Below are 12,945 nucleotides of genomic sequence, written 5' to 3'. Positions count from 1 at the left end.
ACCTTCCTCCCTTAGTTTTCTTCTGAGAAAACTGTAAAAATATCCACAAACTTGTATTATTTGTTCTAAGTAAGTATTCTCAAAACAGAAGAAATGAACTGATGAGAAATCTTATTAAAACCCTGACTAGCAATGTCCATCTAGTTTAGCGAACTGGAGGTAGGTTGGAGAAATACATGTACCTCCAAAGCCTTAGTCATATTTAACTGTAGTATGTTAATAAAGAAATGTACATTTGATTATGATGTCAGCAATGGGAAGGTAACAATGTAAAATCAAAAAGTATAGGAGGGCTTCTAAAATAACAGGAGGGATAAAGAATATGATTACGCAGCAAAGCAATGAAAAAGAAAGGAAATAATAAAGTAGCATGAATAATAAACATAAAATAGCATGAAAGGAATAACATCCAATATATCTGTTCATACAGTAAAAAGACTGAATTCCCCTTTCAAAAACAGAAATTTGGAGTTTTTTAAAAATCTAGCTGGATCTTAGTATATAAAAAAAAAACCACCTAAACAATTGACAAAGAAAGGTTAAAAATAAAAGAATGAAAATAGACAGACTTGTAGACAGTTAAAGACGTGCCAGATAAATGCAAATAAGAAGAAAAGAGCATGATTCATAATAGGTAAAAGTCTGGAGAAGGAAATGGTAACCCACTCCGGTATTCCTGCCTGGAAAAGTCCATTGACAGAGGAGCCTGGTGGGCTGCAGTACACACATGGGGTAACGTGACTGAGCTTGCGTGCATGAGGGTGGAGGGAGATGGGTTGGTAGCAAGAAACTGGTAGAACTAAAAAAAAAAGTGGAAATAACCCACATATCTATCAACTGATGACGGATGAATAAAATGTGGTATATCCATAAAATGGAATCTTGAGTGAGTGAGTGAAAATCACTCAGTCGTGTCCTCCTCTTTGCGACCCCATGGACTGTCGCCCACCAGGCTCCTCTGCCCATGGGATTCTCAGGCCAGAATACTGGAATGGGTAGCCATTCCCTTCTCCAGGGGATCTTCCCGACCTGAAGACTGAACCCAAGTCTCCCGCACTGCAGGTGGAGTCTTTACTGTCTGAGTCACCAGGGAAGACCAATGGAATATTATTCAGCAGTAATAAGGAATGAAGTGTTCATTCCTGCTGCAACAGGCAAAGCCTTAAAACATTACAGTGAGTGACAGAAGCCAGTCACAAAAGACAATTTATTATAAGATTTCAGGGAAATCTATGGAGACAGCAGTAGATTAGTGGCTGCCGAGGACTTGGGGGTGGGATGGGAACGGTGGGTTGCTGACTGCTAATGAGTAGGGGTTCTTTCTGAGGCAATGAAAATGTGATAAACTTGACTGTGGATATATCAGCACAACATTGTGAATACACTGAAAACCACGAAATTGTATTTTTTAATCTTCTAAGTAACCAAGTAGTAGAGATTACATAGGCTGTGTTCTCTGAACAGAATCTAATTAAACTAAATATCAGCAACAAAGACAGGGAAATGTAACCACTTGGAAATTAAGAAACAGTTCTAAATAAATTTTGAAAAGTGAAATTTCAGGGACAGGATAGAGGTACAGGATCAAGAGATATAAACCACTATGTATAAAATAAGTATGCAACAAGAATATATTGTACAGCACAGGAAAATAGAGCCATTATTTTGTAATAAATTTCAATGGAGTATTGGGAATTCCCTGGCAGTTCAATGGTTAGGACTCTGAGATTTCACTGCCAGGGGCAGGATTCAGTCCCAGATAGGAAAACTAAGATTTTGCAAGCCACACAGTGTAACCAAAATTAAAAATTTCAAATAAAATAAGAAATACAGTATATACTCTATTAAAACATTGAATCACTATGTTGTACAGCTGAAACTAATATAATATTGTAAATCAACTGTACTTAAATAAATAAACAGTGAAATGCCAAATTATCTATAACCTTATGAAGAAAACATGTCATACAAAACCATGGCAATACTATAAAAACTGTACTCAGGAAATTGTGCAGTCTTAAAGGTTGTAACTATTTTTAAAAAGATAAATGAGTTAAATATTCAATTTTAAAAATTAGTACAAGAACCATGTAAAGTAGAAAGAAAATTCTAAAAATAATTTATATAGAAAATGAACAAAATAACAATTTGTCAAAATAGTTGAAAGGATCTGAAAGGCCCAATAAAATAGAGAGGAAAAATATCTTGGCAAGTCTGAAACATGGGTAAAAGATAGAAAAATAATAAACAGTAACCGTGAATCAGAAAGGACATATAACCACTAATAAAAACAATTAAAAATGATTACAAAAAACTATTCTATATAACTCTACATCAAATAGTTAAGAAAATCTATGGGAAATACCACCATTCCTTGCAAAATAAATAAATAAATAAATAAAATACTACAATTTCCCCGGAAGAGAAGACTAGACCTAAATAGACTAGTACATTAACTGCTTCAGTTCAGTTCAGTTCAGTTCAGTCACTCAGTCGTGTCCGACTCTTTGTGACCCCATGAATCACAGCACGCCAGGCCTCCCTGTCCATCACCAACTCCCAGAGTTCACTCAAACTCATGTCCATCGAGTCGGTGATGCCATCCAGCCATTTCATTCTCTGTCGTCCCTGTCTCCTCCCGCCCCCAATCCCTCCCAGCATCAGAATCTTTTCCAGTGAGTCAACTCATCGCATGAGCTGGCCAAAGTATTGGAGTTTCAGCTTTAGCATCAGTCCTTCCAATGAACACCCAGGATGAAATAGATGGGGAAACAGTGGAAACAGTGTCAGACTTTATTTTTTTGGGCTCCAAAATCACTGCAGATGCTAACTGCAGCCATGAAATTAAAAGACGCTTACTCATTGGAAGGAAAGTTATGACCAACCTAGATAGCATATTAAAAAGCAGAGACATTACTTTGCCAACATTAGCTGCTTAGAGTCTGTAAAAGTAAGTGTCAATCATTTTTAGGAGGCACCAGGTTCAAATGGTTTTAAGCTGAGATGTCTTCAATTCTAAAGAACAAGAGAAAACTTGGGGGTTACAAATACGTTCATTATCTTTATTACTTTATCGTCGTGATGGTTCCATGGGAATATACATAAATAAAAGCTCATCAGTTGTACATTCTAGGTTCTCCCCGATGGTCCAGTGAGTAAGAATCCACATTAAAATTCAGGGGAGGCAGATCCGACCCCTGGTCAGGGAACTAAGATCCCACATGCAGCAACTAAGACCCAATGTAGACGAATAAATAAATATTTTAAAAATCGTACACTTCACATAGGTACAATGTATTATGTCAATCATACCTCTAAAAAGATGTTTACAAAAAGAGAAAGTAGGACTTCCACTTCCAACGGTGATGAACTAATCCTTTAATCCTCAACAACAACTGTATAAACGACCGGACAAAATCAGAGGCAGTCTGTTTCATGCTTTGGAAAATAGGCAAGGCAGACTGTGATCCTTGAGAAAAGGGAAGTAGACAAGGTGAGTCCCATGTTTGCTGGTTTTCTCCCTGGTGACAATTTCCCAACTGCAGGGGATCCCAAGCAAAGGAGTGGTCTTCCTGAGCTGAAAAGTCAGAAGGAAGTGTTTGGGGCTGCTGATGCAGCAAGAATTTGCAGGTCAGGGTACAGGAGCAGCACAGCAGCGGGTGGAAGGAGGCAAAAGTCTGCATGGGAGTTCCTCTTGAGTCTTCTGCTGAAGAAAGCTGGCCTGTAGGTGGTGTGTATACAGGATGAGGCCCTGTGAGGCTCAGCAGAGACAGCTGCTTGGGGCTGAGTTGAAGAGAGGTAGCAAAGGTTGCTCAATATTGGAACATGGAGTTCAAACCCAACCAGGATGTACATCCTCAATATTTGGGTTATTCAGTTGAGACTCCCAAAAGGCCATGCTTTAGGAGTAAGAACTAAGCCCTAGAGTAATAAAGGCTGCCATTTCCTTCTCCAGGGATCTTCCCAATCCAGGGATCGAACCTGGGTCTCCCGCATTGGGGGCAGACGCTTTAACCTCTGAGCCACCAGGGAAGATGTAATAAAGGTCACGCCCAAGGACTAAAGATGAAACCAAAAGAGACTCTCCCAAACACAACTCAAAACCAAGCCTGGTGGGACTTCCCGTATTGGTCCAGTGGTTAAGAATCCGCCTTGCAATACAGGGAACACAGGTTCAACCCCAGGTCAGGGAACACCAGTTATTTAACTACCTGCTGCTTCAGTCGTGTCTGACTCTGTGCAACCCCATGGACGGCAGCCCACCAGGCTCCCCCGTCCCTGGGATTCTCCAGGCAAGAACACTGGAGTGGGTTGCCATTTCCTTCTCCAAGGCATGAAAGTGAAAAGTGAAAGTGAAGGCACTCACTCGTGTCCGACTTTTCGCCACCCCATGGATACTGGAGTGGGGTGCCATTGCCTTCTCCGATTTAACTACCTACCAGACCAAAATTCAAAGCCTTTGAATGCAGCAAAATCCAGACTCCCTACAATGTATCACTCATATCTACCACACTATAAACCCTGCATGTACAAGGACAAAGGAAAGTGAGGTATATAACCTAGAGAAAAAGCAAGCTATAGAAGAGGACCTAGAAGTTGCAATGAGCAGGAGAGGAGTTAACAAGACTATTATAAACACATTCAAGGATTTAAAGGAAGAAGCAGACATACGAGGAAACATCTTAGCAGAGACATGGGAGATATTTTTTCAAATGGGATTTATAGAACAGGTAAGGACCACATCTGAAATGAAAATCTCACCTTATGAAGTCAACAAAAGATTTTTAAAGTGCAAGGAAAAGCTAAACCAAACTTGAAAAATCAATAGAAATTATCTAAATTGAAAAACGAAGATAAATAAATTGGGGGAAAAAATGAACAGAGTCTTTGTGTTCCACAGGACAACATCAAACGGTGCATCAGGAGCCCAGAAAGGGCGGTGAGATAGTAGGGTAGGAAAGCCATGCAAGGAAATAAGGGCCAAAAGCTCCCAAGTTTGGCAGAAGACACAATCCCGTGGATCCAAGAAGCTCAGCAGACCTCAAGTAGGGGAAATACAAACACACACCCAGGAACACCATATCCAAAGCGCTGAAAACCGTGGCGAAAGAGAAAATCAAGCAGCAGCCAGGGGAAAAAAGACATACGGAGGAAAACAGTACAAATGACAAGTCCCGTCTCATCAGAAACAGATGGCAGAGGATACCAGCTCAAGGCCCTTGACGCGCTAAAACTGAGGACCTGTTCTCTAGAATAGAGAACAGAATTCTATCCAGTAAAGATATTCTGAGAAAGCGAGGGTATCAGTATCATGCGGCAGCCTAAATGGCAGCAGGGTTTGGGGGAGAATGGATTCGTGTATATGTACGGCTGAGTCCCCACAACATTGCTAATCAGCTGGATCTGATTACAAAATAAAAAGTTTAAAGTTTAGGAAAAGAAGAAAGTAAAAGTGAAATAAAGACAGGCTCAGGTAAATGAAAGTTAAGGCAAGTTCACTGCCAGCCACAAGAAATGCTCAAGGAAATTCTCCAGATGGAGCTCTGATGAGCAAAAGGACGAAGAGTGCTGGAAATGACAAATATGTAGATAAGCATTTTTTAAGTTGTCTTTTAAATTACACATTAACTGTGTCTTGGTAAAACTGGAAAATTTTGGTTTTATACTTTCTTAAAAAGACAACTGTTTAAAGCAAAATCAGTAATACTGCGTTGAGTTTGTACAGACACATGGAATATGACTATCACAGCACAAAGGACAATATTGTGGGTCTAAGTGGAGTCATATTATTGCAAGAGTGTCATGTTTTACATGAAATGGTACAATATTAAATCTTTTAAAAGTGACCACAATCAAAAGAACGTGAAAAAAGCATTTATAAAAACGTGGGTGAGTGGAGCCTCCTAAAATAAGACAAACCTGGGGGACTTAAAGGAAATGACTGGCAAATTTAACTACAAAACAACATATTTTTGGACTGCAGGAGACACCCACAACAAAGTCAAGCATAAGTAACCACCTGATAAAAAAAATATTTACAACAACACGCACGAAAAACAAAGCTTCATCATTCTTATTGATACTATCTGAAAAAGCCTCTACAAAGTGTTGTGAGGAAAAAGATGAGTGATCTAACAGCAGTGAGCAAAAGGCATGCACAGGCAATTCCAAGAAGAGAAGCCCAAACGGTCAGTACATGCATGAGAACCAGCTTACCGGGTCTGCTGACCAGAGGAATTCTAACCAAAGAAATAAGGAGACAGCATCTTGTCCCCATTATTTTGATAAAAATAGAGAAAAGACATCCAGTACTAGTAAGAATGTGGAAAAAAGGAGCACTCTTATTCCTTGTTGCTTGAAAGATGAATTGTGATAATCCTTTTGGGAAATAAAATGACAGTATTTACCAAAATTTAAAACATACATGCCTTTTGACCCTGCATTCCACTTTGGGGAATGTATCACATAATTTCTGAATAAGTACAAGAATGTTTATGGCAGTATTCTTTGCCATTGCAAAAAAAACCAAACTGCAACAATCCAACGTCCATCAGTAGAGAAACAGTAGAATCCATTCTGTATATGAACAATACAGAATTATGCATAGATACTAAAAGGGAGGAGCACTGGTTAATAAGAACATGGGAAAGGGACTTCCCTCGTGGTCCAGTGGTTAAGATTCCTCCTTCCAATGCAAGAGACATGGGTTCAATCCCTTGTAGGGGAACTAAGATCCCACAGGCCCCTGGGCAACTAAGCCTTTGCGCCGCAACTAGAGCGAAGCCCCCAGAGCCGCAACAAAAGATCCTGCATGCAGGGCAACCAAGAGCTAATGCAGCCAAAAATAAATCAACAAATATTTAAACAAAAACAAATATAATGTGGTGTCCTGGAGGGATCTGGGACATTAGGTAAAAACGAAGGAAATCTTAAGCCATGATTAATTAATGTGAATATGCTCGCATGCATGTGCTCAGTCGTGTCCAACTCTTGCAACCCCATGGACTGTAGCCCGCCGGGCTCCTCTGGCCATGGGAGTTCTCTGGCAAGAATAGGGGAGCGGGTTGCCTTTCTCTTCTCCAGGGGATCTTCCCCACCGAGGAATCGAACCCATGTCTCCCGCATTGGCAGGCAGATTCTTTACCACAGTGCCACCTGGGAAGCCCTGCAGCCAAAAACAAAATAAAAAGTAAAGTCTGTTTTTCAAAACCTTTATACACACATATAGCTATGTTTATCCACAGATACCTGCATGAATGTGGATAAAGAGATAGATACACACTGGGCTCCAAACCTGGCTACATTCAGGGTTTGGAAAGAGAGGCCAGTGGCAAGAGACGATGAAGAGAGTTTCACCTGTTAAAACAAGTATGAACAGAGTATTACTTCTGAAACTTAAAATTATGTATTGAAAATAGTAATACAAATACGAGTGGTGGAAGTGTACATGTCTTAAGGTAGGTTTTTACAGGACACTGAGCACAGTTCCCTGTGCCATACAGCAGGTCCTCGCTGTTTACCTGTTCTATATATAGCAGTGTGTATCTATTAATCCAAGGCTCTTAATGTATCCCTCCCCACTTCCCTTTCAGTGGTAAAGAGTCTGCCTGCCAATGCAGGAGACAAAAGAGACGTGGGTTCGATCCCTGGGTTGGGAAGATCCCCTGGAAAAGGAAATGGCAACCCACTCGTGTATTCTTGCCTGGAAATCCCATAGACAGAGGAGCCTGGCGGCTACAGTTCATGGGGTCACAGAGTCAGGCACTGAGCAACTAGGCACACACAACACCCTTCCCCTTAGAACTATGTTATTTTCTATGTCTCTGAGCCTATTCAATAAATAAATTCATCTGTATCATAGTTTAAATTCCACATATAAGTGCTATCATATGATATTTGTCTTTGATAATAACATCAGATAATATTGCTACAAAGGAATCATTCTTTATATTGTTTCATACCAATCCTTCTTTGAACTCAATATTATATCATGGGGAACTTCTCTGTTCATTAACAACTGCTGTTTATCAGAATCCCTTTGGGAAAATACTCCTGGAGCTCACCTCTCCTTCAAACAGGTGTTTTCCGAGCACTTGCTTTGAGCAACCACCAGCACATTGTCTGGCCTGGAAGAGCTGACAGTGGAGTAAAGATGGCGTGGTGTGAAGTGACGCAAACACAAAAATCAATATATAGTCAAAATTTGGGCTCAGTGGTAAAAAATCCGCCCACCAATGCAGGAGATGCGGGTTCCATCCCTGGGTGGAGAAGACCCCTGGGGAAGGAAATGGCAACCCACTCCAGTATTCTTGCCTGGAGAATCCCAAGGACCGAGGAACCTGGCGGGCCGCAGTCCACGGGGTCACAAAGAGATGGACACGACTGATCACGGCACTGATACATGAAGAATGGATCCAGCATTCTAGATGCCCGGTGGGCAGAGATTCCAGTGGAGCCACGCTACCTGGGAATTCAACGAGACCCAAAGCAACTACCAGGCCAAAGGGTTCCTCTGAGGGTAAGCAGGGACACAGCCCTGAGCAGTCATGTCTTCCATTTGAATTGGGACTTGCCTGAACGCAGAACGAAGACACTAACATTTTAAGAAAGATGAATGACCGAAGAGCCTGGTTGTATTCTCTCTCACTCACGTGCCTCTGTTCAGCCAAGTACTTATGCTGAAAATGACGACAGGAGAAAATGCAGACAGAGCAACCCAGAGTTTCTTTTCCTTCCAGTCTGCCCTGACTCATCAGTAAGCTGTTGCTGGAACGTGCGTGTCTTGAAAAGTGAAATAAAAACAGTTGAGTGTGTTTTGTGCAACGCTTCCACTGCTGTGGCAAGCACAAAACACAAACCTGTGGACAAGTTACAAAATGCAAATTGTGTAATTTGGTAACTCTGTGTGTGAGTTAGATTCTCCTAGATTCTTGCATTTAAAACTGGCATTGCACAATGTCAAGGGGAATGGTAAAATTCATACTAATAATTTAAAATTTTAGTTTTCCTCTCCTTGGAACTATGTTAAATATGAAATGAAAAACACTGTAAGTTGAGACAGATAGATATTAATAGAAAGAGTGATCACAGAAGAAAGGAAAAAGCCTAACATGCTATTACTTTCAACACCACTTTTCTTCCCGTCTTGTGTACAAGGGAGCCCTGAGTTTTCATCTTGCACTGGGTCCCGCAGATTGGCCCAGAGAAAAAAACCTAGGGTCTCTGCTTCCATGTGAGGTACACAAGATAAAAGAAGAGGAAAAAACCCAGCTGAGGCAGCAGCACGGCTGATTCAGCTTTAAAACAAAATGATGTTAGCAGCAACATGTACCTGGATGTGTTAAAAGATGATGCTCAACTTTTTCTTGTTTTTAAATTCGCCTCTGTGCCTTCTATTCACAGTCCTAAAGATTTGTTTTAAAAATCATAAGAGAAACGCAGGCTCTACGTAGTCAATTCAGGCACTATCTAATGAAGCAATATGTGAACATTTCCTTTTGCTGCTCACTGGGATCCCCAGCTCCAAGGATCTAACAGCACTGAGTCCCTGGTTCTGTGGAATACAACTCAAGACGCAGCCAGTCCCTTTTTCTGGGGTTCATAGAGCAGAGATGAACCATCCACAGTAACCCAGCTCGTAGATGAAGGTTAGGTACTGGTACCCAGAGAATATTCATCAGAACAACTGATGCTGAAGCTCCATTATTTTGGCCACCAGATGCGAAGTGCCAACTCATTGGAAAAGACTCTGATGCTGGGGAAGATTGAAGGCAGGAGAGGGGGGTGACAGAAGACAAGATGGTTACACAGCATCACAAACTCAATGGATATGAATCTGAGCAAACTCTGGGAGTCAGTGGAGGAGAAAGGAGCCTGGTGCTGCAGTCCATGGAGGGGGGCAAATAGTCGGACACGACTTAGCAACTGAACAACAGCAACAACCCAGATGAATCTGTGTCCTGCACTGAGCGTGTTCCCCTGCTGCTTTCAGCAGAAGCGTTAACAACACGACAAGCCGAGGCAGACACTGGAGAGTATCACGAGGGTGTCTGGCCCAGATTCCACGCCGTAATGACAGGCCTCTGCGGCTGCTTGGGAAATCCCAACCGGATATTAATTTCACCACCGTCAGTGGCCTTCATAATATTTTTGTTTAAAAAAAAAAATGATGATTCAAAGTAAGGAGATCAAGTACGTTATTAGTTTCTGTGATCTCAACTCTCAGATGAATTCATGCAATTTAGTGCCTTCTAATGCAGTCATATGGAAGTTGCAAAGCAGGCTGTGTCGGAAATAACAGATTTCTACATGAGCTCGACTGATACCGACACAGTGCTGCGGGCGGGGGCAGGACCTCCAGAGCTGAAATGCTATCTGGTCATCTTTGGACGGCCAGGACCCGGCAGGGAGTCCAGCTCAAGGAGCTGGCCAGTCTGATACGTCTGTGTGCACAAAGGTTTCTGCTCCTGAAATCCTTAAAAGGAAAAGGATTTCCTCAGTTTCTCTGGTGTTTCAATGGATCACAGATAAGCAAGCCCCTCCTTTGAGAAAACGTTTTCAAGCTGAGCAGTTTAGCAGCTACGACATGATGGAGTTGCATCAGGAAGAGCCCTCATCTCGTAAGGTATCTGACCAGTTCATAACAATCCACATTTTCTGAGACCTGCCCCCTCCCCACGTGGGAGTCATCTGTTAGGACAGGACTCTCTCCTTTCTCCTGGCCACAGGCACGGTACCAGGGTGAATAAGAGACTTGAACTGGTTCATCCAGTTTTGTTTTCTAGTGCCTCAACATTGGAGTTCAGCAGTTCTAGTTGGTTAGTGCACCTGGGATAAGGAACATGACAAAATTTGGGATCCATAATGTAGCCTTCTTCTGCCATGTGCTTGGATAGATAGAGAAAGCCAATCTGTAAAGGGCAAGATTGCTTGGGGGAAGAAAGAGACGAGGGCTGGCTCCTGGCAGCCAGGTTTGCACCATGTGATCTTGCCTTTGACCACAGTTGACTGGACCCATGTGGCAGTGGACCCAAGTATGTCCAGTTAGTCCTTCCCCCAGGAATTTCTCCATGGCTGGAACTGCATCCACCCTCAGAGGGACCTGCAGGAGGCCTGACAGGGGTTTTGTGAGCGTGGACAGTGGACTGCAAGTTTCCGCAGGTGTCATCTCCCTGCAACCCTTCATCCCAGCCCTGGACTGAGGTGAGTGAATCCCAACTAACCAGTCTGATTGACACCCCAAATTTCTGAGCTAGAGTGGAGGCTCATTTATGGAAACTCCAGTAATTTACATGATAATTCATATTTTAAAATCTGTTTCTCACTTTTGTTGTTGTAAGCACCCTGCCCAAATTCTATTTACCTCTCACCTGCTCTCCCAGTAAAAAAATGCCTTGAGAAAGCACCACTGGCCCGACAAGCTGTCTTCCTCTATTTCTAGCCCAACGTACAAAATCAGATGATCATTTAGAAACTCACACTATGTGTGATGTGCAAAGATGTTCATCTCAGTGCTGACTCTAACAGCAAAGAAAAATAAAAAGAACACAACCTAAAGGGCCAACATAGAAACTGATTAAAAATAAAAATACCACCATCCGTGCAACAGGAAACTCTGCATCAAGTGAAAATGTTTGCTTAGCTTATATTTAATGTTTATGTAATGACTTGAAAAGTACTCACGACATTGTGGAATCTTCATTACTTTTCAAAAGTAATCCCTTTTCGTTACAAAAATAGAATGAAACACTCTAGAAATGCTTAAGGTAAAAGGTGAAGCTGCCACACAAACATACCTACCTCCAGCCCCAGTGGTAACACGCAGGGTATTCACGACATACTGGTACATTTAAGAAGCAGGATAGTGACTTACCTGGTGGTCCTGTAGCTGAGACTCCACGTGCCCAGTGCAAGGGGCCCGGGTTCAATCCCTGATAAGGGAAAAGATTTCATGGGTCACAACTAAGAGCCTGCATGCCAGTACTAAAAGAAAAAGAGAATGAAGAGTGAGCGTCTCGTGTGCGCCTCAGTGAGGAACCTGGTGCAACCAAACAAAGAAATTTAAAAAAAGAAGCAGCCGTAAGATAAAATTGTATATATTCATTAGTATCACTGTAACACTTTTAAAAAAATCTACAGGTTGGAATAGGGGGAAAAAAGGCTATTTATACATCCAAGTTCATGGCAGCATCATTTACAATAGCAAAATAAGGAAGTAACCTGGGTATCCATCAATAGATAAATGGATAAGTAAGATACGGTTCATAAGTGCAGGGGAATATGAGTCAGCCTCAAAAAGGAAGGAAATTCTGACATCATGGATGAACACCGAGGACAAGAAAGACAAATATAGTATGATTCCATTTATACGAGGTACTTACAGGAGTCAAAATCACCCAGACAGTAGACTGGTGGTTGCCAGGGGCAGCGGAGGGGCGGGAATGAGGAGTTACTGTTTAAAGAGCAGAGTTTCAGCTCTGCAACATGAAAAGAGCTACAGAGACGGATGGTGGTGATGGCTGCACCATTTGTTGCTGTTTTTTAGTCACTAAGTCCTGTCCAACTCTTTTGACCCCATGGACTGTAGCCTGCCAGGCTTCTCTGTCCATGGGATTCTCCAGGCAAGAATACTGGAGTGGGTTGCCATTTCCTTCTCCAGGGGATCTTCCTGACCCAGGGATCGAACTCATGTCTCCTGCATTGCAGGTGGATTCTTTACCGCTGAGCCGCTGAATGTATTCAAAACCACTGAATGGTACATTTAAAAATGGTTTAGGATGGTGAATTTTATGTTAGGTGTATTTTACCATGATAAAAAAAAATTGGGAGAAGGAAGGGCAAGGCAAAAATAACATTTTAGTACCTCTGTTTGGATAATGGGACTGTGGGTCATTTTTTTTTTTTCCTTCTGTTCTTCATTTCCAAATAATCTTTTTTGGAAAAATG

The 12,945-nt window shown here is 41.8% G+C and overlaps 1 protein-coding gene across 1 annotated transcript in view; it reads right to left on the bottom strand.

The window, feature by feature from the left end:
- The window catches only part of DRG1 (developmentally regulated GTP binding protein 1), a 78,027-nt gene that overhangs the window by 20,412 nt on the left and 44,670 nt on the right, over positions 1 to 12,945 (bottom strand). Inside the window, exon 3 of the mRNA XM_088828341.1 lies at positions 11,873 to 11,930. The gene's annotated coding sequence lies outside the window, so the exon portion shown is untranslated. The remainder of the gene's footprint in view (positions 1 to 11,872; positions 11,931 to 12,945) is intronic.

Source organism: Moschus berezovskii, chromosome 19 (assembly GCF_049115385.1).
Source record: "Moschus berezovskii isolate FMDL1 chromosome 19, NW_MosBer_1.0, whole genome shotgun sequence".
Taxonomy (NCBI): domain Eukaryota; kingdom Metazoa; phylum Chordata; class Mammalia; order Artiodactyla; family Moschidae; genus Moschus; species Moschus berezovskii.
This window is presented reverse-complemented; position numbering and strand designations above follow the sequence as displayed.